This window comes from Eptesicus fuscus, chromosome 15 (assembly GCF_027574615.1).
Source record: "Eptesicus fuscus isolate TK198812 chromosome 15, DD_ASM_mEF_20220401, whole genome shotgun sequence".
NCBI lineage: Eukaryota > Metazoa > Chordata > Mammalia > Chiroptera > Vespertilionidae > Eptesicus > Eptesicus fuscus.
The window spans coordinates 28572432-28596469 of NC_072487.1; positions in this window are offsets into that span (position 1 = coordinate 28572432).

Consider the following 24038-nt stretch of genomic DNA (forward strand, 5'->3'; position numbering starts at 1 on the left):
TGACTTTGTTCTTCTTCCTCAAGATTGCTTTTGCTATTTGGGGTATTTTGTGGTTCTATATAAATTTTAGAATTATTTTTTTCTAATTCTCAGAAAAAATGACATTATATTTTGATAGTAATTTCACTGAATTTATAAATCACTTTGGGTAGTATGGTCATTTTAATAATATTAATCATTCCAATCCATGAGCACAATAGAGCCTTTCATTTATTTGTGTCCTCTTCCATTTCTTTCCATTTTTTTCAAAAATGTTTTTATTGATTTCAGAGAGGAAGACAGAGGGAAAGAGAGAGATAGAAACATCAATGATGAGAAAGAATCATTGATTGGCTGCCTCCTGCACTCCCCCCACTGGGGATCAAGCCCACAATCTGGGCATGTGCCCAGACCAGGAATTGAACCAAGATCTCCTGGTTTATAGGTCAACGCTCAACCACTGAACCACACCAGCCAGGCCCCATTTCTTTCTTTAATGTCCTGTTTCGTTCACCACCTTATTTAAGTTTATTCCTAGATATTTTATTCTTTTTTATGCAATTGCCAATGAGATAGTTTTCTTCATTTCTCCTTCTCTTTAGTCATTATTAGTGTACTAGTATAGGAATGCAACAGATTTCTGTCATATGAAAAAATTCTCAACATCACTAATCATCAGGGAAATGCAAACCAAAATCACAATGAAATACACCCTCACACCAGTGAGAATGGCTACTATCAAATAGTCAACAAATAACACGTATTGGTAGGGATGTGGAGGATAGGGAAACCTTGTGCACTGCTGGTGGGACTACAAACTGGTACAGCCCCTGTGGAAAACAGTATGGCGAGTCCTCAAAAAATTAAAAAATAGATATACCATAAAACCCAGCAATTTTAATTATGGGTATTTATTTAAAAAAAAAACCCACTAATTCAAAAAGATATATGCACCTCTATGTTCACTGCAGCATTATTTATAACAGCCAAGATATGGAAACAACTTGGGTGCCCATAGATAGGTGAATGACTAAAAAGATGTGATATATATACAATGGAATATTACACAGCAACAAAAAAAACAAAATCTTGCTATTTTCAAAACATGGATGGATCTCTAGGGTATTATGCTAAGTGAAATAAGTCAAAGAGAGAAAGACAAATGCCATATGGTTTCACTTATACGTGGAATCTAAAAAAGCAAACAAAATAAACAAAAACAGATTTCATGATTACCAGAAGGGAAGAGGTGGTGTGATGGGTAAAAGGAGAAGGGAAATATAGCCAATAATATTGTGATACGTTTACATGGTGACACATGATTACTAGAATTAGTGGGCTGATCACATTGTAAGGTATAAAAATGTCAAACCACTAAATTGTATATCTGAAACTAACATAACCAATATAAGATTTTTAGACCAACTATTTAAGTTTTTTAAAGACTACATAGAGAAGAATGATGACATAGAAATAGTTTAACAAAACAAAACCCGAATAATGTCAAGTCCCAAATAAATCTGAAAAAACAGAAATCAAAAAGACATAAAGTCAGATATGCTAAAGATGATGTTTCCCTCTACCCCAAACATCAACTATACAAATATGAAATGACTCCACAAAAAAATTATTTTAAAAAACATTTTGATTTAAAAAAATGTAATAAAAATGCTTATGATAACCAAACAGAAAAATGAAGGAATAAAAATCATTTAAAATTTAGAAATTTAAAAGGTACAAATGGCCTAGTGGCATGGCTCGGTGGTTGAGCGCCGAATTGTAAACCAGGAAGTCATGGTTCAATTCCCCATCGGGACACAAGCCCGCATTGTGGACTCAATCCCCAGTGTGGGGCATGCAGGAGGCAGCCAATCAATTCTTCTCTCTCATCGTTGATGTTTCTATCTCTCTCCCTCTGCCTTCCTCTCTGAAATCAATAAAACTATTTTAAAAAATAAAAGGTACAGATGAATATAAAAGAAAAATAACCAGAAATCTTAGAAATAAACATTGTAGTCATTGATATAAAAAATTCAACAGATGTTATAAATTCCATCTTGACACAAAGAAAATTAGAGACACAGAAAATAGAACTGAGAAATTCACTTGGGCACAGTTCAAAGACACATGAAAATACAATGTGAAAAAGTAATTTAAAAACATAGAGGAGAATTTGGGAGGAGAATCATGTATCTACCAGAAATAAAGAACAAAATAATTGGTAAATATATATTGAAATAGATATTAGCTGAGAATTTTTCAAATTGAAGAACATCTAGATTCTTAGATTTAAAGTGCACTTCAAGCCCTAGCTGGTTTGGCTCAGTGGATAGACCGTCGGCCTACAAACTGAAGGGTCCCGGGTTCGATTATATTCAAGGGCACATGCCTGGGTTGCAGGCTCAGTCCCCAGTAGGGGGTATGCAGGAGGCAGCCAATCAATGACTCTCTGTCATCACTGATGTTTCTCTCTCTCTCTCCCTCTCCCTTCTTCTCTGAAATCAATAAAAATATTATTTTTAAAAAACTAAAAATATAAAGTACACTTCAAGTGCTCAGAGTATACATAAAATGAATCTATATCTTAACTCATTATAGTAAAATATAGATCATCAACAGTAAAGAGAAAAAAAAGTTTCTGGAGGGGTCTGGTCAGCTTTAGCATAAGGATCTCAAATAAAATCAGATTAAACCACATTTGTAGAATTACTTGGAGACAAATTTCAAATTACCTATAAATAGAAAAATAAACATCAAATTCTAATAGGGCTTCTACAGCCACTGCAAGATTGTGTGTTTGGGGAATGGGGACTTGCCTTAGGAGTCTCCAGGGAAAAGAAAAGGAGGTAAATAAGAATTACATAAAACTACATAAATATAACTCCCAGGAATATAAAGTGCATAATGAGTTTTAAAATACTGAACACAGATATGAGACTTACTAGTTTATAGTGTTACCTACAGAGAAGAAGCTTGAAAGTGAGTGGAATCACAGTTCCCACTGATAACTCTGCAAAGCATTTTGGGTCAAGAAAATAATAAATGGAGGAGAAAGGGTGCTCATTCAACAATGTGGCATTAAAGCAACATAAAGAAATAAGAAGGAGCCCGGCCGGTGTTGCTCAGGAGGTCATGGTTCGATTCCAGGTCAGGGCACATGCCCGGGGATTTGGCCTTGATCCCCAAGTAGGGAGCTTGCAGGAGGTAGCCAATTGATGATTTTCTCTCGTCATTGAAGCTTCTATCTCTCTCCCTATCCCTTGCTCTCCTTGAAATCAATAAAAAATATATCTTTAAAACCTTTTGCACTCGGATGTCGAGTGTGACTCGACACGGTTAGCATTAGAATAAAGGAATCGAGAAAAAAGCAAGCGAGTGCAAAGGGTTAAAAAAGAAATAAGGAAAAATTTAAGAATCCTGCAGTAAAAAGAGAGGGAGGGAGGGAGGGAGGGAGGGAGAGAGAGAGAGGGAGAGAGAGAGAGAGAGAGAGAGAGAGAGAGAGAGAAACATGCAATTCCTCCCCCAACACCTTCAACAAAAAGATTATCCAACAAAAAAAAAACCCTGCATTTTATTATTGTGGCACAAGAGGGTAGGTATTCTTCAATGGTGATCTCTGTCTCTAAAATATCTTGGAATTTTTTTTAAAAGCAAAAACAAAAAGACCTCAGGCTAACTCTATGTAAAGTCACAGTAAAAAGGAAACAGTGAGACTTAAAACACTTAAGTTGATAATAAACTCCCCCAAGAAAAATAAACATGAGATAAAACTGTAAACCAATGCTCCAAACTTAATTAAATTTCCTCAAACAATTATTTGGAGATATTAAAATACCCCAAATCAGAAATTCAAATATTAAAAGTGAAAGAAATATAATTAATTTCAGAAAGAAATTAAAAAATACATATAAATATCAAAAAATTGCTATGTACCTACAGGAAAAATAGAATTAAATGATTATAAGGGACAATAAATAAAGGCAAGAAAACAACTTAAAGAATTAGAATAAGAAAAAATTTAACAGGGTAAGATAAAAAAAATGGTTGAAAAGAAAGGCAAAGAAAATCTAATTCGTGTTTAATTGGAGTCACTTTATATATATATATATATATATATATATATATGATTAGAAAATTAATTTAAAATATATATAGTATATGTAATTTGAGAAATTTTTTCAGAAATGAAAAATATAGACAATCTTTTTTAAAGTGTCCACGACTTTGAAAGTGTACGCTGGAAAATTGGTCTGGTATTCTCAACACTGAGATGTACTCTAATAAAATAGGAGACTTTAATGACAAAGAAAATTTTCTCAGGGCTTACAAGCAAAAATAATTAATATAAGGGTAACAAAACTATTCAGTCTTCAAATTTCTCAAGAGAAACATATAAATACAGACAAGTGTTAATAGCAAGGAACTCAAAGAAAGAAAATAGAAGCCAAAAATTTTATATCCAGCTAAGCTCTTCTTCAAGCAGGAAAGCTAAAGAAAGTTAATTTTAAATGTGCAAGAATTCAGAGAATGCTGTTTGAATCATTTCCTGAAGGATCTACTAGAGGATAAGCTCCTTCCAATTAAAAGATTACTTACTTGGAAGAAGCTTATAAGTGGATTAAAAAACTGTGGTACGTCTACACAATGGAATACTATGCTGCTGTAAAAAAAAGAAGGAACTCCTACCATTTGCAACAGCATGGATGGACCTGGAGAGCATTATGCTAAGCAAAATAAGCCAGTTGGAGAAAGATAAATATCACATGATCTCACTCATTTGTGGAATATAATGAACAACATAAACTGATGAACAAAAATAGATACAGAGAAAGGGAAGCATTAAACACACTGTCAAACCTCAGAGGGGAGGCAGGGAAGGGTGAGGGGAAGGGTTGAGATCAACTGAAGGACTTGTATGCATGCATATAAGCATAACCAATGAACACAGACACAAGGGGGTGAGGGCATGTGCTGGGCAAAGCAGTGGGGGAAAGGGAGACATGTGTAATACCTTAATCAATAAAGAATAAAAAAATAAAAATTAAAAAAAGAGATTACTAGGAAAATTTAGCAAAAGGGCTTGTAGTGAGAGTTTAATCTATTTAATTGAATTTTTAAGACTGACACAAAGGTAGGAACATGGGTGGGAGAATAATATCTAAATATTCTGTGTTCTGACAAAGTAGAAAATGCATCATAGTATGAGAGAGAAAATTAAAATCAGATCATTGATCATTATATAGAAAATAGGTTGAAGTCAAAGTTTTTCTTAAAAACCAATAAACATTATAGTAAAGAGTTAAGTAGGAATAAAGAGAAATAAGAGCACTATAAAAAGTATGAATAGAGTTAACCATTAGGACAATAAAATAAACCTTTCTAAATAATAAAAACAATTTTAAGAACAAAGAATGATACACACAGAGTATTACATAAAACAATTATGACAGTGTTGAGACCAAACATATCAGTCTTATCAACAAATACAATTAGGCTTACCTTAGCAATTAAAAGAAAATTTTAAAATTGGCTCAAAAGCAAAGTTCAACTCTGTGTTGCTACAAAAGACACACCTAAAATAATGTGGCTCAAAAAGGCTTAAATGAATGGATTGGAAAATATATGCAAGGCTAATGGAAACAAAGATAGGGCAGGATTACAATCCTAATATCAGACAAAATAGATTTCAAGGCAAAAACTACAGGAGATGCAAAAAAAGTAGACAAAAGAACAATGATTACAGATGTTAACACATCATTTTCAGTAAGAGACAGCTTGAAATAGACAATATTTATGCAATGTTTTAGAAGATCTAAAGAATATAATTAATAGTGTAGATAATGTAAATCTTATGAATATTTAACAATTCACCCTGATAAAAGACAATATAACTTCTTAAGCACACACAAAACATTCATAATGATCCTATATAATAAAACCCTAATATGCAAATCAACTGAATGGCAGAATAACTGGTCGCTATGATGCACACTGACCACCAGAGGGCAGATGCTCAACGCAGGAGCTGCCTCCTGATGGTCAGTGCGCTCCCATAGGGGGAGTGCTGCTCAGCCAGAAGCTGGGCTCACGGCTGGCGAGCATAGCGGGCAATGGTGGAAGCCTCTCTAGCCTCCACAGTAGTGCTAAGGACCCCTCCGGGGATGTCCGCCTGCTGGCTTAGGCCCGCTCCCCGCAGGAGTCGTGGCCTGTGCCCAGGCTAAGGGAGCACCCCCCGCCCCCCTCCCACCCCCCACACCCAGTGCATGAATGCTGTGCACCAGGCCTCTAGTTAATCATATATTATTCTACGAAGACAATTTGGGTAACTTTAGAAAGTAGAAATATTGCAAAACTATTCTCTAATCATGATGAAATAGGATTAGAAATTTAGAATGACACCAAATCCCCAAAACATCCTTTCACCTAAAAACAAACAAACAAAAACTTCTCAATCAAGTTATTTCAGAGTGAAAGGGAAAATACAAACAGAAATTATAAAATTTCTACAAAACTGTCCCACAAAGCCCTGACCAAACTGCCAATTTGTGCCCAGATCTTGGTTTTTAAATACCATTCTCTGTTAAAGGAAGCATGGCTCTTTGGAGATATGGCTGATTCCCAGGCTGGGGCAAGAAAAGTTCAAGATGAGCCTAAAACATACTGTTGTGTTATATATATTTAAAGTGGAGGTATGTCACAAGGACATAGTCATCAGCTTGAAGGAGCTTTAGCTAACCAAATCTGGAAAATGTGATCATTGATATACAGAAGGGCAACAATAGATTACAACCTATTACAGAAAATAGAATGCATAAATCTATACAATAAGTAAGGAAAGGGGAGGGGGGAGAGAGAAGAAGAAGAAGCAAGCACATACATAGATTAATATGAAATAATGAAATATTCCTTATAATAGAATACTGATTTTAAAAAATAGAGGAAAAAATAATAAATTTAGAAAATCACCATGTTGCAACAATCATTGTGAAAAATTCACCTGGTCAAGAATTATCAATAGATGCTAAATTTAAGGAGCAGGAGAGTTTATGGGGAAGAGGGTATTACATCTCAAAGTATCTCCTCAAAAGAAAATATAGTCAACATACAAATTACCAGAACAAAAAGTGATTATATGAGCAATAGTGGTCTGAGAAATCATCACAAGGAGATGGAAATGTAAATGAGGCCATGAAGGAATGATGGATTTCAGGCAAAGAGCAAAGGGAAGAAAAGGCTTCTCTAAGTATGAGCAAGGAGATGGGAATAAACACAGCTCATAGGGTAAACTGTACAGAAAACTTGGGTAGAAAGTCAGAGATGAGGAATAACAAGAAAAGGATATACAGGTGGAAAGCACCAAAAACTCAAACAAAACATCAATGCACTTGAATTTAGTTAGAAGAAATTACATCATGCAACTATGTAAATTTTTAATTAATTAGTGTTTTTAAATGTAGGAACTTTTAAATACTTTGTCCAAATCTTATTCTCCTATGAGTACGTTATTTCTTTTTGGAAAACATCTGTCTGCTACTGTCTAAAAGAACTTTCTGTGATGATAGAAATTTTATGTATCTGTGATGTTTGTCTGATACAGTGGCCACATGGGGCTGGTGAAGTGTGGCTAGTATGACTGAGGAATTGCATATTTAATCACATTGAATTTTAACTAACTTAAATTTAAATATTCACATGTAACCATCGGACCTCATTAGACATTGCAGGTGTGTACCAAGTACTCTCACAGCTGGCATAAATGATATAGATACATGCCCTCGTTCTCCTTTTAACTTCTTATATGTAGCTACAGCTTCAGCATTCTCTGCTAACCCTTATTTCTGTAAAGGCAGAAGAATATTATGTAAGGTATGACAGTTCCAGTGAACTTAGAAAGTAATTAGGTCAAGGTTTTTCACTTCTGGAATGTAAAAGTCACCCTGAAGGATCATGGGGACTGAAGCTCCCCTGAAAGCTAAGCAAATATTTGGAATTCCAGTCTCTTTTCTTATTTACTTAAACTGGTTCTTCTGCCTGCTGTAATGAAGTTTGAAGCTCAAGTGATCAAAAGCTTGTAGCAGCCTTCACAATGGCCTCCCACTAAGGCTCCTATAGGAAGGACATGGAGGGGTCATGATGCTAGGAGCTCTTTATGTGATTTCAGCCTCTTAAACCCCATGAAAGAGCAGCAAATTAAACTGCCCTTCTAAAAATTCAGCTCCCAAAATCTTGGCACATTTAGGCTTTCCCTTCAGTATAAAAATCCTTCAGGCCCTTATGCTCAAAACGTACATTTTTCTCTCCTAAAAATAAGTGAGCAGCAGGTGCCATACCAAACAAGTCTTAAATGATTTAAGCTGTAGTTGGGAAGGTTCCATAATGTAATTCATTCCAGTTACTGCTCATTTGGAGCTGGGGAAGCTTTTTATCTAGCTGCATGGATTTCATATCATTTCTAATGGACAGTTATAATTTTGTTATCAGTCTTTGCAAGTTGAACACATAGTCCACTTGGAGTAATGAACGAGCACAAGCACGCACACACACCCTATCAAAGGTCAGTATCACTCAATGCGGCTAAGAACAGGTAATGTACAATAGAGAAGGGTTACTTTTAATTCCTTTCTAGCACTCCTTATGACATTTTATGTCTGGGCTCTATTTTATCACTGCTAGAAAAATGCCATAAATAATTGGCCTGGGCTGGACAAGGATGTGTGCACAGCCCCTCCTCCGACTACAAAATGATGCCAAGTGTTTTGTACAAGAGGCATAGCAAACTTCTTGAGTTTTTAGACAAAGTCTAAATTCCAAGTATTTTGTCCAATTATTCTCATCAAAACATGCCAGAAACTCCCATGTTGCTTTGCAAATCAGCATTACCACACCTGAAATATGTTTAAGTCTCCAGAAAGTGAGGGCCAAATAAGACAGATAAAATCACAGGTCAAACAAATTTGTTGTTATTCTTGAAAACATCTTTATACTAATTCATATTATATATGTACTAGAGTCCCGGTGCACGAAATTCGTGCACGAAGGGGGGTTGTCCCTCAGCCCAGCCTGTACCCTCGCCAATATGGGACCCCTCAAGGGATGTCCGACTGCCCGGTGGGATCGGGCCTAAACGGGCAGTCAGACACTGGGATCGGGCCTAAACGGGCAGTCGGACATCCCTCTCACAATCCAGGACTGCTGGCTCCCAACTGCTTGCCTTCCTGCCTTCCTGATTGCCCCTAACCGCTTCTGCCTGCCAGCCTGATCACCCCCTAACCACTCTGCTGCAACCTGTTTGCCCCCAACTTCCCTCTTCTGCCGGCCTGGTCACCCCTAACTGCCCTCTCCTGCAGGGTTGATCACCTCCAACTGCCCTCCCTTGCAGGCTTGGTCCCTCCCAACTGCCCTCTCCTGCTGGCCATCTTGTGGTGGCCATCTTGTGTCCACATGGGGGCAGGATCTTTGACCACATGGGGCAGCGATATTGTGTGTTGCAGTGATGATCAATCTGCAGATTACTCTTTTATTAGACAGGATAGAGACCTGGTACAGGGGTGGGGGCCAGCTGGTTTGCCCTGAAGGGCGTCCTGGATCAGGTGGGGGTTCCCTTGGGGTGTGGGGCGGCCTGAGCGAGGGGCCTGTGGTGGTTTGCAGGCCAGCCATGCCCCCTGTCAACCCAAGGGGAGGCCTTGATATCTGGAATTTATTTTCCTTCTACAATTGAAACTTTGTAGCCTGGGCTCCCTACGAGGCCAGCAGCCATTTGTGTTGGGGTTATAATTGAAACTTTGTTGCCTTAAGCAGGTGGGCCCGGCCAGGGTGTGTGGAAAGCTTTGCTTCCCCTGTTGCCGGCGGCAACCCTGGCCTGCTCTCTCAAGCTCCATTCTGTTGCCATTTGTTTCAATTTGTTTATCTTCTATAATTGAAACTTTGTAGCTTGAGTGGAGGCTTAGGCCTGGCCAGGGCAGGCGGAAAGCTTGGCTTCCTCTGTTACCTAGGAAACCTTGCTCTCTGTGGCTGTAGCCATCTTGGTTTGGGTTAATTTGCATACTTGCTCTGATCGGATGGTGGACGTGGCTTGTGGGCGTGGCTTGTGGGTGTGTCGGAGGTATGGTCAATTTGCATATTTATCTATTATTAGATAGGATATTACAATGTATACAACAGTAATATGCAAACAATATATAAGGGGCATGAAAACAGGAGACTTCTAGCAAAAAGATATTACATAGTAAGAAAGGTTAGTGGTTGCAGTCTATGGCAGTCTGAAGATCTAGCCTCACAGCATTTGATGACACCTGGAGTTCTTATGGACAGAGAGCAAGTTACACTGGGAGAAGAGACCCAAGGCTCCCATGGGGATTTCAATGAGTGAGAAAGGCAGGGATGGAGACCAGAGGAACTTCGTGATGGTAAAGCAACATGGAATGCTTCTGTTTCTTTGTACCACAAAGCCTCTGGAAGTGATATTAAACTAGTTTATTTTACTTTCAAAGTTATTTGTCTATTGTTTCCTCTCAAAATACCTTTCTCTGTGCCCCACATCTGAAGTGACTAGTTCTCTGAAGAGTTTGGATGAACATTTCAAGTCCAAAAATGATTGAAAATAATTCTATGGCATTACTTTGTTACTTTGTACAATGGTGCTTATGCAAAGGATAGTGATGGCATAATAGTGTTGGCCCACAGATGTCTCTTTCAGCATGCCATTTCCTGATTACACAGTTGGCCACAACGACCCTCCCTGTTGCTCTCAAGGCTATAAAAACTAATGCCATAGAAATCTAGCCAAAGCAAACCAATATGATCAACATTATTTGAAATCGGGAAATGAAAGTCATTGTTCAACTGTGGTGGATCTCGTTATTTCCCCAAATGCTTCACTTTTCCCAGGATCCACATTCTTTGCCACTTGACTTCTCAGTTTCTACCACTAAATGGGCATAGTGTATTTCCCTGATCCCTGACTTTGGGTTGAAACATGGGTTGTTTTGGCCAATAGAATGACAGGAAAGTGATAGAGTATGAGTTCCAAGTTTACATCTTGTATGTTTCCACGTGTCCTCTTATACCTCTGACATTGCGATGAGAACATTCCTTAGCTCGCACACACATCCTAAGCATATGATGAGCCATGGGGAGCAGGACTGCATCAGTAACTACAGACTAAAGCAGAGCCTCCCCAGGCAACCTGGACACCTACAGTCAGTAGAACCACCCAGGTGAGCACAGACCAGATCAGTCAAAACCCAGAACTGCTGATATGTGATCGACTTTAAGTGACTGTTGTCTTAAGTCACTATGTTTGCTTGTTTTACTATTTGTGTGTCTGATGAGAACACTAAAGATTTACTATCTTAGCAAATTTCAATTACACAATGCAGTATTATTAAATACTAGAGGCCCGATGCATGAAATTCATGCAAGAGTAGGCCTTCCTTCCCCTGGCTGCTGGCACTGGCTTCCCCCTGGCACCCAGGACCCGGGCTTCCCTCACAGCCCAGGCTTCGTCAGAAAGGACATCGGGTCTAATTAGCATATTATGCTTTTATTATCCTATCTAATAATAGACAAATATGCAAATTGACCATACCTCCGACACACCCACAAGCCACGCCCACAAGCCACGCCCACCATCCGATCAGAGCGAGTATGCAAATTAACCCAAACCAAGATGGCTACAGCCACAGAGAGCAAGGTTTCCTAGGTAACAGAGGAAGCCAAGCTTTCCGCCTGCCCTGGCCAGGCCTAAGCCTCCACTCAAGCTACAAAGTTTCAATTATAGAAGGTAAACAAATTCAAACAAATGGCAGCAGAATGGAGCTTGAGAGAGCAGGCCAGGGTTGCCACCGGCAACAGGGGAAGCAAAGCTTTCCACACACCCTGGCCAGGCCCACCCGCTTAAGGCAACAAAGTTTCAATTATAACCCCAACACAAATGGCTGCCGGCCTCGAGGGAGCCCCAGGCTTGGCTCTGCTCCAGGCTAAAAAGTTTCAATTGTAGAAGGAAAATATATTCCAGATACCAGGGCCTCCGCTTGGGTTGCCAGGGGGTGTGGCCGGCCTGCAAACCACCACAGGCCCCTCGCTCAGGCCGCCCCACGCCCCAAGGGTACCCCACCCTGATCAGGGACACCCTTCAGGGCAAACCAGCTGGTCCCCACCCCTGTACCAGGCCTCTATCCTATCTAATAAAAGAGTACTATGCAGATTGATCATCACTGCAACACACAATATAGCTGCCCCCATGTGGTTAAAGATCCTGCCCCCATGTGGACACAAGATGGCCACCACAAGATGGCCAGCAGGAGAGGGCAGTTGGAAGGGACCCGGCCTGCAAGGGAGGGCAGTTGAGAGGGACCAAGCCTGCAAGGGAGGGCAGTTGGAGGTGATCAACCCTGCAGAAGAGGGCAGTTAGGGGTGACCAGGCCGGCAGAGGAGGGAAGTTGGGGGCAAACAGGCTGGCAGCAGAGTGGTTAGGGGGTGATCAGGCTGGCAGGCAGAAGCGGTTAGGGGCAATCAGGAAAGCAGGCAGGCAAGCAGTTGGGAGCCAGCAGTCCTGGATTGTGAGAGGGATGTCCGACTGCCCGTTTAGGCCCGATCCCTGATCGGGCCTAAACGGGCAGTCGGACATCCCTTGAGGGGTCCCATATTGGAGAGGGTACAGGCTGGGCTGAGGGACAACCCGCCTCCGTGCACGAATTTCGTGCACCGGGCCTCTAGTTATAGATAATAGGGGGTGGGAGAAATGGGGAGTTTTTGGTCAAAGACTACACATTTTCAGTCAAGCCACAGAGTTGTACAGAGGTTTGTTATGCAGGATTAATGCTGCAATAGCAACCAATATCAGCCTCCACAGGATTCTCACAGCCAGCACTACATGCAAATGGGAAACAGGTCTCCATCACAGAAATCCCTGTCCCTCTCCTTTACTCTCTACCATCTCCCAACCCAGATGAGGCCGCTCCCCTTCCTCTTGACTAAGCATTAGAATTATGCATTCCCTCACCCATACTGCAATTCAAGCTTAATTCCTTGATGAACTAGAGCTTCCTCTACATGCATTTAATACCACAGCTACTTTCTCTAAGCCTTTGTTCTTGTTTTGTAAGTGGGGCTAATTATAATAAGTTTTCACTATTATTAAATTAAGTGAATGTAAAGTGCCTAGAAGTAGTAGAAACCTACTAGGAACTCAAAAGTAACCACTATTATCCTGACAATTGAAAATCACTTTCGTGATCTACCTTAGGACCTAGAGATATAAAAATTCCTTTTGATATGACCATGTAAAAGTAGTTAAAATAAAGATCATTGCTAACTCATTCCAACTTTTTAAATACACAGTACTTAATACTTGACTTGAAAATATTATTTTCAACATGTTTTCTTGCTATAAATAATTTTGAAATTGGTGAATTTTTAAATCACTTGAAAAGTGTTCCAAGCCCTTTGGAGGTGTTCCACTCTTGAACAGCCTTAGAGTTTAAGACTCAAAATGGTAAACTATCTTTTTTGTCCTTCACTGAACCAATACTTAGTGAGCAATGATGAATACCAGGCTGTATGCCAGTTGCTATGTGAGATTAAAGGGGCATATGAAAATTTTTTGTTCCTGGAAAATTATAAAGTGTTGGGAAGCTGGAGTGTTAACATAGTAACAACTGCCCAAGGTGGCATGTGCTGAGTCAATTGTGAATAAAACTGACATTGTGTAGAAACTAAGGTAGAAAATAGATGGAATACTCGAATTGGTATAATTTAAGGAGAGATTAACAAAAGGACTATTGGTAGAGATGAGGGCAGGGTCGTAAACCATAAGGAGAGTATAGCATTGAACAGTGGGTACTACCACTACGCCAGACCTTGTGGGGTGAGAGAAGAAGGTACGTACCTGGAACAAGTAAGAGAGTCTTGTAGAGGGAGCTGTCTGACAGGAGCTGTGATTTGATGGAGGGATCCATTGAGCACAGGGCAAGGGAGTCTGTTCATGTTATCCATGCTTGTCAGCCTCCCAGAACAGAGCACAAGGTAGAGAGAGGATCTGAATGAGCAAACAGAGCATATTCAGCACACCAGGTCATAGGAACCAACACCCGAAAAGATATTCTCTTAACCTACTGATTGAGATATGCTTATGAGTGTAATGGTAGCCTCATCAGTGACAACTCACCCCCGGCCCCAGACTCTTTTGGTCATTTGGAATTTGAATCATGTCAGAACAGCCCTTTGGAGACTCCTCTACAAATCCAGAGGGGATTTAAAAAGATGAGCCTTGGATGGGATAGCAGTAGGCTAGAAAATGAATGAGGAATTCTGGACTCTTTCCATACTTTTCCTCCAGGGAAAGAACACAGGTAAGGCTCCTCAAATTACATCCCCTTTATCCCTGCTTGTTTATGGGTCAGAAGAGATTCTGCCAAAACACCCCATAAAAGAAAGAAAAGAGAGATGATGAGAGATTATTTCTTAGCTAAATTCCCAGGTAAAGTTTTAAACATCTTCAAATTGAACTATTTTAATGCTAGTTAAAATAGTTGGCACAGGATATTTTGTATGACTCTATTATACTAAACCTTTACCTCCTGATTTTCCTGGTGGGAGGTGAAGTTCACTGCTTCACTAATTCTGGGCAATGGTGTCATTTGGAAGTAATCATCTCCTTTGGGTTCAACATAGCTCTGAAGAGATAGCCATATTTTGATATTTTCAGTTTCTTGATTCCAAAACGCCTTAGCTTGTTTGCATACATAGCTGCTTTCTAATTCAAAATGATGTTTTTAATCCAAATAAGTGTACCATCATTGTCCGCAACTCCTAAAGAGTTCATCACCATTGTTTTCTTAGTGTCATCTGTGGATGGGAATGCAAACAGCATGTCAAGTCCTCCCTGGCATTTCTGATTCTCTCAAGGGTTTATTTATACTAGCAAAATAGTATTGATTGTACTATAGAATAAACAATGCCCAACTCATATAGGAATGTTTTCAACATTCCATTTTCCATTCACACATGTTCTCAATAAATAACTCATCAATTAAGTCTTATTTTCTCTACTCTTCAATGCTCACCTTAGGGCCTGTTCTTTTTCCTGATATTGCAAGATAGTAGCAAATAATGTCATAGTTAAGATTTCAAAGGCACATCATAAGCATTTCATCTCTATTGCCCATAATGAAAATCTATATTGTAGCCATAGTTTCCTAAGTTACTGTCTCAAATAATATGCTTTTTTCATCTTCTGCTTTTTTCTTTTTATATCTGAATCCTCTACTTTAAAATGTTTGATGGCATCAGGTCCCTTTTAGATAAATACCAACCTCCTTAGTATGCCAATTATGCATTTCACAAATATTTATTAAATACTGTTTCTATAATAGGTACTGTTATACATAAAGAAGATATATATATATATATATATATATATATATATATATATATCCTACCTAATAAAACAGTAATATGCAAATTGACCGCACCTTTGCTACGCCCAAGCCACGCCCACCAGCCAAAGCCACCCCCACCAGCCAATCAGGGCAAGTATGCAAGTTACCCAACAAAGATGGCGGTTACTTTGCATACGCTGAGGGAGGGAGGAGTGAAGACTGAAGACAACTTAGAAGGAAGAGGGAGGAAAAGTGGAAAGCAAGGTGGCTGCCAGAGGGAAAGCCCCGGCGGGGCGCGGCGGCGGCTGCAATGGCTGCGGCAGCGGCAGTGCACGCAGCTGCAGCGGCTGCTTGCAGGATTCTTCCTGCAAATGGGCTACTAGTATATATATATATATATATATATATATATATATATATATGCCTAAGCAACCGTTCAACCGTCTAACCAGTAGCTATGACATGCAATGTCCACCAGAGGGCAGACACTCCAACCGGTAGCTATGACATGCACTGACCACCAGGGGGAAGACGCTCAACACCGGAGCTGCCGAGCTGCGGTTCTCGCCAGAACCAGAGAGGAGGGAGCCCGATTCCGGGGTGCATCACCCAAGAATCATCCTCTCGCAATCCAGGACCCCTCAGGGGATGTCAGACTGCTGGTTTTGCCCAATCCCTGCAGGCCAGGCCTAGGGATCCCACCGATGCGTGAATCCATGCACTGGGCCTCTAGTTTAATATAATGTCCACACTGAGCTGCTTTCCTTTCTCTAACATTCAACCTTTTCTCAATCCCTTTACTTTACCTGTGTTGCATATAAGAGCTTATTTCCAATCTCTTTGCGGCCATTTTCCCATAAATTCCTTCTCCTTTTTCAGAACTCTCCAAACAACACCTTCTGTGAGAGTCCTACCCAAATCCCTCTAGCTAAGTTTATCACTCTTTTTTTTTATCCCAAAGAGCAAAGTACCTCCTTCTTTATTACATCCCTTGTTACATTTGCTGAGATTGTGGGGGTCTCTCTCTCTCTCTCTCTCTCTCTCTCTCCCTCTCTTTCTCTCTCCTCCAGAAAGTAAAAGCTGGAAATTTGTTCATCCTAAGAACCTAGCACAATGTATGTGCTCAAAGGTTTTCTGAATGAATTAATTAAATGAACTTACTGAGTAGAGAACAAAGTACTAGGTGAAACCCTGAGAAGAAATTCTCTCACACACAATTGAAAATTACTCAGCTGGGGATCTGATGTATAACATGGTGATTATAGATGATATCACTATATTGTACAACTGAAATTTGTGAAGACAGTAAAACTTAAAACGTTTGCACACAAAAGAAAAAAAAAAAGGTAAATGTCTGAGGTGATGGATGTATACATTAGCCTAATGAGGGAACTTCAACATCGGGTTGAAGGCTGATAGGCTAGGTCTGGATGGAATTACAAACCCTGGTATGTACATTACTTATTTACCATCCATTCTATCTCAAGCACAGCCAATCAGGGTGCCAATGTCTCCTAGAAAGCTGTTCTGCACAATAAGACAACTTCAAAAACAGGGGGAGAAATTTTGTAGCTCAGAGCCCTAACCTCTATGCATATGTGCCTTGGGTCACTGTCTCTCCAATCAAACTGTAGGCTTCTCCAAGAAAAAGGATTATGTCTTGAACGTCTGTATTTTCCTTTCCCTAATCCCTTGTTTCTCACAGCACTGAATACTCAATTTATGCTTAATAGCACTCTTTAAAGGAAGAAAATGTTTCTGGAAAGAAGAAAAAGAGGACAAGATTGTGTTAGTTAATGATCATCAGCTGCTAAAACAAATATAGCCCAAACATCAGTGTCTTATCACACAGCAAAGATTTGTTTCTCACTGTGTAACTACTCAGCACCCAGAAACCCTGGCTTCCCTTTTGTGGTACCATCACCAAGGACTACAGCATTGTTCTCATCCATGCAGAGGAAAGGAAAAGAAAACTCAAGGGAGGCACACCCACTACTCAAAAGTCTTGGCCAAGAATGGCACATGTCATTTCTGTTTCTGTTCCATTAAACTAGTCACATGGCCACTCCCACAGGCAAGCAGTGGGGAGGTGGAGTCCTGACTGGATAGCATCTTCCTCATAACAACTTGGGACATTAGAAGAAGGAGTACTAATTTTGATGTTAAAATTAAGCTCTCCTGACACAGGAGTCTTTCTTGAGGAAGTGATAATAAAAAGGCATACTTCTGTGAAATTAATTTTATTTTTCAAAAAAGGAAGCTTATTGTCATAATAAAATTCAACCTCCTGACTCATCTATTCTTCCTTTCTTTCTTTTTTTAAATCCTCACCCAAGCATATTTTTTCCATTGGTTGTCAGAGAGAGTGGAAAGGAGAGGGAAGAGGGGAGAGACGGAAAGAGGGGAAAGAGAGAGAAACATCAATATTAAAGAAACATATCCACTGGTTGCCTCACATCCCCGCACACACACTGATCTGGGGCCCAGGATCAAATCTGCAACCCAGGTACATACCCTTGACCAGAATCCCTTTGGTCAGGCCAACATTCTCACCACTGAGCAATGCCAGCTAGAGCTATTATCCTATATAATAAAGAGCTAATAAGCTAATTAGACCGAACAGCAGAACGACCCGACGAAGCCAAGGCTGCGAGGGCCAAGCCCCTTGCAGGAATTTCATGCATCAGGCCTCTAGTTTCTATATAAACCACTTCTCCTGCTAAAATTGCTGCTTATCTTCTGAGAATCTCCATTAAGAGTCAGAATTTTGATGTGAGAGTTCAGAGGTCATCCTCTCTTCTAAAAGATTATTCTGGATATACAGAATTTCCCAAAATGTGTTCTGCAAAACACTCTTTCATATGGAAATTGTCCCTAGCAATTGAGTTTGGGAAGTCCAGCATGCTATGCTTCCTTCCCTCTTGAAGGTTCACAATACATATTAGCACAAAGATTCTGGGAAATGCTATAGTAAAAAAATCTGTTTTGATTTCATTCAAACAAGCATCCTTCAAACTTATTTAGCCACTAAGTTTATATTTTATCTATTTATATATTGTCTATTAACTTCAAAATGCTGTATAAAGGACAAAATAATAAAAATAAGAATTAGCATTGATTGAAACCTCTCATATGTCATATGCCACGCTATCTGGTAAAATGGTAACACCACCCTATAAAGTAAGAATCATTTCTCCATTTAAAGATGAAGAAAATTAGGCTCAAAAGGATTAAATATCAAAGTTCCTCCTTAAAATGTAACTCATTTGGGTCAGTGAGAAAAATGACTAACAGATTATGTATTTCTGTCCTTTCAGAGATGATATCTATCAAAATAACAAAAATGATATTCATGTCCCAGCTTAATTTCAGATTCGCAAGGGCAGTCTCTAAGAAATTAGCTTGTACCTTTCTAACCAGGCTTTACAGAACATGTGATTCAGTAGTGAGAATTAAAAAATAAAATAAAAAAAGAGGGAGATCCATGTCCCCCAATATAAAATTTCCCACAGAAGATGTTTCTCCCTTTGGGACCAATAAGGTCCAGTTCCCAAGAAGTGCTGGGAATGAAATTTCTACCAACAGCCTTGCTAGGTAATGATAACACCTCATTAAGTTGTATAGGCCCACTCTTTAAATGCTTAACTATTCACTTGGGGAACCCAAAGAGTAGACAGTTTGTTCCCATTTACCACCCCTGTCTCCTAGAAATGTCTAGATTTCCTGAAATTATGATTGTGGCATATCCATCACTGCTTTCAATTGGGGAAAGAAACAGTTTAGGCCAGTGGTCGGCAAACTCATTAGTCAACAGAGCCAAATATCAACAGTACAACGATTGAAATTTCTTTTGAGAGCCAAATTTTTTAAACTTAAACTTCTTCTAAAGCCACTTCTTCAAAATTGGCTTGCCCAGGCCATGGTATTTTGTGGAAGAGCCACACTCAAGGGGCCAAAGAGCCGCATGTGGCTCGCAAGCCACAGTTTGCCGACCACGGGTTTAGGGAATTGGAAAAGTCATTTGATCAGAAATCAAGAGATCTTTACTCTAGCCTCAATTCTACCAATAACATCTGTGTGGCCTTGAACAAGTAAGTTTACTGCAACAACTATTATTAACTTCTATTTCTGCTCCTCTTTTTATTTGCTAGATGCTATGGTAAGAATTCTTCACTTGTTGCCTTATGTAATCCTTACTTCCTTTAAAGTTAGCATTTATCATCACCACTTTACAGATAAGAAAACTGAGAGTTGGAGAGAGTCAAATAACTTGCACAAAGTCATACAAATAGTGGGAGAACTTTGGCTCTGTGATTTCATAATCCAGATTGATAGATTCTGAGATCCATGTTCTTAACCAGTTCCCCACACTGTCTCCTCTTTAAGCCTCTCTTTTTTATCCCAAAGTTGAGGGATCTTCCCTACTCATTCTCTAAGGTTTCTTCCTACTTAAACCTTTCATGATCTAAAAGAAAAAAATTGTTTTAAGTTTTACTTCCTTCTAGGACGAAGCTGTAATTTCTTGTAGTTGCCACTAATTAGATATTAATAGATTTCTAAATTATGGCATGATGTCTCAGATATTAACTGTCATTACATGGAATCTCAAGTTATTAACTCTCCACAAGGGGAAATGTTTGTGGATCAGTAAAGCAAATGATGTCAATATTATTATTTCTCCAAAAGTTTAACTCAATCAAAATGGTACACACAAAAGAGGCAAGGAAGACTGTGAATCTAATGAAACTTAAGTTTCCAAGGCCCTGGGAGAGGCCCTAGCAATTCTGTACCAACAATTTTTGTATTCTTTTTCTTAAAGAGGCTCCTCCTATTGTATAAGCTTTGGGATTCACAAACCCAGACCCATCTTTAGTAGCTCTACAGTTGGTCTACCTGGGATATAAATCCTGGCTCCACCGCTGAATAGCTGTGTGATCTTAATTGTGTTACTTAACTTCTCTGCACCTCCATTTTCTCTTTTGAAAATTGGGTTATAATAGAGGATGGCTCATAGGGTTACTGTATGGATTAAATAATTTATTACATCAGAGCACTTATCACAGAGCACATGAAGTGATCAAAATATTAAGTATTTCTTTATTACTTTAATAGAATATGTGGATACTAATAACAGATAATATTTGAGCAAAATTTAATGAGCTGCAATACTTATAGACAGATAATTGCTACTTTGGCTAGAGTGCCACTATTACTAACCACTATTTAAAGAACTCTTTTTACTCAAACCTAATACAGAAACATAGTTTCTGCCTAGAATATACTCACCATTGATAGACTCAGCTGTATCAAATATCTTAAATCTAGTTGCCACCCTCAGTGTTATTTTTTGGGTTCTTCACTTTCCTAATAAGTCCTTGAACCAGCTCCCCTCAATGCTGAGTTCTTAATGGTTCAAATTAAACTTCAACCTATCTTTATTGTTCAAAAGCACATATTAGATATGTTTTAGTTTGGTTTCTCTTCATGTTTAATTGACAGCATATTAACCCTTTGCACTCGCTTGCTTTTTTCTCGATTCCTTTATTCTACTCGGGATTTAATTTTTTAAATACCCCAGATTTTACAAAGCGCGGCAGTAGAATAAAAAACTGGAGTTTCATTTCATACAAACTTATTTATTTGGATTTTTTTATATTTCAAATTATTGATACATTCAAAGAGTATAAAAAGAGCTGCTACCGATGCTAACCGTGTCGAGTCACACTTGACATCCGAGTGCAAAAGGTTAAGTTACTCTCTTAACTTAAGTGGAAATAATGCTAACAGTCCTTTCATTGGCTTACCATTTTACAATGTTCATAATGCTATGATGCAGTCCAGGCAAGAATCACTATTCCTTTTTACACACAAAGAACTGAAGTTCAGGGCTGTTAAATGGCTTGTCCAAGTTAACACAGTAAGTAGCTAGGGTACAAGAGGAAACCCAGAACTTCTAAATCCAATTCCAAGATTCAAGGTTTACACTGAGTAAAATTTCCAAAGCTCAAGTCCCTTCCTAAGATAATGCTTTTTATATCTTCTTTCTAAAACCTGATTCTCACTAGAGATTTATATATTAAAGGGGATAAGACTTTTTCCTACAAAATACATCAAACATGAGAGTAAAGCAGAGAAGTGTTAATAAATATATGTGCCTCTCTTCTTATGATTGTTTTGAATAATTTCATTGATACATACCTTTAAGAAAGCTCTCATTTAACAGGCACCACTGTCAGGGCCAGCCTTACGCATGTGTAGATATAATGAAAACTGTCTGGTGAACATTATAGGTGCAACTGGGGAAAGTCTCCTAAGAGAGTTCCTCTCTAGTCTCAACTGCTATGCTAGAGCATCTGCCATTGTTCCTTTTGGAAACTTAGTTTTCAGATAAAAAATCCCTGAATAGTCTACTTTTTAAAAGCTACCAAACAAGTATAGACTAATGCCACAGAAGTAGGCAAACTGGAACTATAATTAAGAAGGAGACATGGCAACAAAGAGAGGCTACGGGATTTGGAATTCAAAGGTATCAGTTTTAATACCTGATTTAAAAATACTTTATTTTTCCACTCCAGTATGCTGCTTCTCAGCTTAATGCACTATTTTTTTAAAGTTCCTGCTTAGTATTTTATCATTCTAGATCTTTCAACCTTCAGAGTTCTTATTTTTTCCTACCCCCTTTAATAAATTTCATTAGTGATCTTTAAAAAGCAATAAACAGCACATGGATGAAATTTTCAGCTGTTCTTTTCTTTTGGAGGTGGTAGAAATATCACTGAAAACATATAAACAATACAAACTGTCTGGCAAAGATATATTGAGGTTTAATTTAGAAATGAAATGCAAGATATTTCCCTAGGAATCAATAATATAAAATAACAGTGTCAGATGAAGCAAAATAAATTTGGTCATAAAACCAAGACACATGGGCTAGGAAAATGAAAGCATATTTGCCATCACCAATAACTAAAGAAGCCACAAAACTATCCTATGCCTAGAAGAGTTGAATATCATTTAATGTTACCCCATAAATCAGAGGTCTCAATAAAGCCACTAGTAACAGGAATAGTGACTTTCAGCCTAAGAGAGAAGTGATAATGATAATAATAACAACAACAATAATAATAAGAAGAAAACCTTTTGTTGATTAGCACTTCACTATTTTAAAAGCACTTTCATATACTAGTATATGGTTTCAATTATTTTTCAAAACAGCTCAGCGGGGTAAACAAGAGGAAAATTATAATTCCCATTTTAGGAGAGAAAATTAGAAGTTAAAGTGAGGAAGTGATTTCAACAAGGTTATTTATTTAATTCATGAATTAAGATCATCATAGAATTTCAGAACTCAAAAACATATAGTCCAATCCCCTCTTTTGCATATAAGAAACTGGGTCTTAGAAAGGAAAAGTGACTTCCTCCTGGAGAATACAGTTGATTATTGCAAAACAAGCAATTGAACCCAAATTTCTGTTGCCTCCTAGATGGTCTTGAAAGGAAAGGATGATTAAATTGGTCCAGATTGGTCATGAAATTTTGCAGGAAGAGTGCAGGGCTGCCTTTAATGTCAGATGAGGAAGAAGATTTTCACTAAGATATATGCAATAATATAGACATTTGCAATGGAATAAATGAATCCAGTTTTGAACACCTCTGAACCTGAAAGATATAGTTCAAATAAGTAGAGGGGTGAAAATGGCACCAACAATGTGGGCATTGATTTATGAACAAAATCTAGAAGTTTAAAAGTGCTAAATATGCATGACTTGCCTAATGACTGAGGAAAGACAAGGAAGTCTACAAATACATGAAGGGTACAAATGCTTTGGAGGAATCTTTTAAAAGCAAGGAGGGAAAAACCAACACCACTGAGATTAATAGGACCCAGTAACTAAAGGAAAAAACAAAAATTGAACATAAGGAAATACTGAAACATGAAATTTATTATTTTCTAGATTTGTCTTCAAGATGAGAGGTGGAGTTTGTCATTTGGGACATTTAAAATCTAATTGGACCAAAATACCTAAGTCAATGACACAGGAAACCATGTTCCACAAATACACTGGAGCTAGAGCACAGCCCTTACAGGTCTTTTTCATCTCTCATTTTTGTAATCCTGGAACCATGCAATGCTGTTTTGGTTTTCATTCATTTTGAAAGCTGAGGCTATGTGTAGGAAGAGTAGTTGACTCTGGGTGTTCATAACTCCTGTGTCCCGTGCAGGGCCCTAGAGATGAGTTTGCTAACTCAGCCAAATAGGAGGAGATCAGAATTGACTTTATGAAACTGCTTCCCAAATAAATAGAAAATTAAATGTAGCAGTTTCATGAGAGAATAGATGGGTATGGCCCATTTTCTCTCAACTCTACCCACCTGCCTGCTCCCACATGAAAGGCCTGGGGAGGGGGCGGGAGCAGGGTGGAGAGAGTCAATGGAGATAAAAAAAGGGGTAGAGTACTTTCAACAATAAAGATTGAAATGAAATGAAATGAAATGAAATGAAATGAAATGAAATGAAATGAAATGAAATGAATTTCACAACAAGAAACTGAGTAGGACCCACTCTTATACCAGAACAGTGCATATAAGAAGCACCCTGACTGAGGCAAAGGTTGCATCACTATCATTGTCTCCTTGTTGTTAGTATTTTAAATGTGTTGCCTAGATTGTTAGCCTGGG